Source organism: Papilio polytes, unplaced genomic scaffold, assembly GCF_000836215.1.
Source record: "Papilio polytes unplaced genomic scaffold, Ppol_1.0 DF822178.1, whole genome shotgun sequence".
In the NCBI taxonomy this organism is placed as follows: domain Eukaryota; kingdom Metazoa; phylum Arthropoda; class Insecta; order Lepidoptera; family Papilionidae; genus Papilio; species Papilio polytes.
The window spans coordinates 2,577,401-2,580,183 of NW_013527026.1; positions in this window are offsets into that span (position 1 = coordinate 2,577,401).

A 2,783-nucleotide genomic window follows, 5' to 3' on the forward strand; every position below is an offset into this window, starting at 1 on the left:
ACATTCCAGAGCAGCTATTCTTCAGTCAAAATGTAAGAAATGCCTTCAGTAACAAAGGATCACATTAAATACATCGTTGCCGTACTGTACCGTTACATCAATAAAATATTGAAATGCATTTGATCAAATAAAATTTATCAAAATCTTTGCTCCTTATTATCACAGAAGACTATCTATTCACTATCTTCTGTATCCCACTCTCCCTTTATTGTATTCATTCGCATTATTTTGGTTTCTAACAAGAAATAAAAAGATTACACAATAATTTAATTTAGATGTCGATGTATATTGCATTGTATTGCAAATGAATACAATATTAGGTGAAGTTCAATTTGCACCAGCGTAATCCTTTACGATTATTTGTATAAATTATATCACTCGTAGAATCACACATCTATATTCATTCCATATTGTTTTGTGATATGCGCAATATTAACGTACCGTGAGACGCATATTTCAAATCATCGTAGAAAAAGATACAATCAAACTTCCTTAAATAATCATTCTTAAAGAAATACAACAAAACTGTTTATAGAATTAAAGGAAGAAAATAAGGTCAAGAAGTAATAAATCGACAAAAAAATCTTATATTATATACGTTCTTGACTCGAAATTTACAATTGGTCAGTCGAAAAAATTGAGCACACGATATTCCAATAATTACACAAAACAGTGGATAACTTATTGCACAAATTGCGGTCACTAACGATCTAAAAATTTATGCTAACGCGGACGCGCCTAGTTGTAGGTGGAGACCGAACGGAAACCTATTGTATGTGTTCAAAGTAACGCTCCGCGACTTAACTCTACTTGTTCTTCGGCAGTGAACTAAATGATGCTTTCTGACTTGCGAGTCGGCACGCGGCGACCGCCCGCGGCACCAGCGCCGTTGCCTCGCGGCGGCTCGCGCAGGCACTAACTGCACCTTAACATACCTACCTATCTATATTAATATCGAGTTATTTATTCCGATTTATTTAAAGCGTACATTTTATACTTACATCGAGGTCCTTAGTATTCCAATGTCGTCGTCTCAAAAAATAAATCGACTTACAAAAATTGAAATGATATGAAACGTGTTACGTGCATCTTGCGTGTAAAAAATCCATAAAAACACTGTAATCGGTACCGAGTTTAAATCTATTAACAAAATAATAACTAAACAGTCTTCACATTGACTGGTCAACTACTTATAAGTTATAACGTGTTCAGGTGGGATTCAATAAGGAACCGAGAGGTTAAACGTACTCAATATAAATTTAACATAAACGGCAATACGAGAAATTACATTCGTGAAACATAACCTCTATCGACTGAGAACGTCACATCCTCCGCAGTCGCTCGCAATGGAAACAAGGAAGCGGAAAACGAACAAAATATAAATTATCAAATCATAACCATTACATAAATGACAAAAACAACTTTAGAACCTCGGTCGTTAAGTATTAAATAAATAGACCATATCTAATGTGTTACTTTACATATGTACAGTTCAAATAATATACAAAGGTACACAATAAAATAAAATTAATAATTTGTACTTGGAAAAGAAAGTCTGTCTCGTAACATCAAACAAATATTCTTTTTTCATCTGCCCGATCTATATTATGCCTAAATCTACCTAACATTATTTTGTCTTTTTATATTATTATAATAGAACGCGCAGCCGCGGCCATGACAGCGCAGCATGTTTGCAATGGTCACCTATGGCAAGGTGCGCGGTGGCAAGCCGCGGCCGCGCGCCCGCACTAAACTTTATTCGTAAATAGTTATATTAACTACAATATAATGTTGGTATGAGCGGTGTCGTGGATGCTATACCGCTCATACCTAAAGCGTTTAGGAGAACGTGTTCCCGCACTGCCTGCCCGCCATATAACATAGCACTCACAGCGCATTACTCTTGTCATACTGCTCCCTCGAGCCTTCTAGTTTCCTAGCAAATCATTGTCGTTGTTGGAGTAATTCGACTTTGATCACATATGCGATGTTTTGCAAGTGCATTGAATAATTAATTGACATTCATATAGAATAAACAAAGCAGGCAGTGCGAACGCAAAACGCCACGGCATCCACATTTTATATCTAAGTATAATATTATACATTAATATTATTACAGTCAAACAGTTTCACGACGTGAAGTCCTTCTGGCTAGTACTTATGACAGTAAGTCGCCGCCGGCGCCACCGCCCACCGGCGGCGGAGGTGGGATTCATTTAAAACTAAATAAACAATAACGTAACAACAAAATCTATTTCATAAACAAATGCAACGACCACCAAAATTCATCAAATCAATATTTAAAAATTGCGCAAATACGCAGTATAAAAATAATAAATATGAATTACAAAAGTGTCAAATTGTACATTCCGAAGCCTTTCCCAGGCCTCGGTCAAAAGGAATATGTACTAAGTGTCCTGCGGACGTGTAGGCTCGTTGCAGCTACGCCACTGCGCTCGCATCCCGCGGGCTGTGCCACACTAGCACCTTCCTCGCCCTTTCTTTATATTCAGAAAATCTAGTGTTGCACAACCCTATACGCAACAACAGTTTCTAACATACGTAAGCGTGAAACATAACATACCTTCACTAACTTTCTATAAATTTTTTGTAGAAAATCTACGATACTCAAACTAACTCGGGGTTTTTGAGAATTTTTATGCAAGGTAGTAATTGTGCACCAATGTGATTTAAAAGTAATTTTATCGGGCTTCACATTTCGACAACCCTATATCGAATGAGACTTCGGAACGCTACGAGTTAGGAATTTCTACTATATCGTA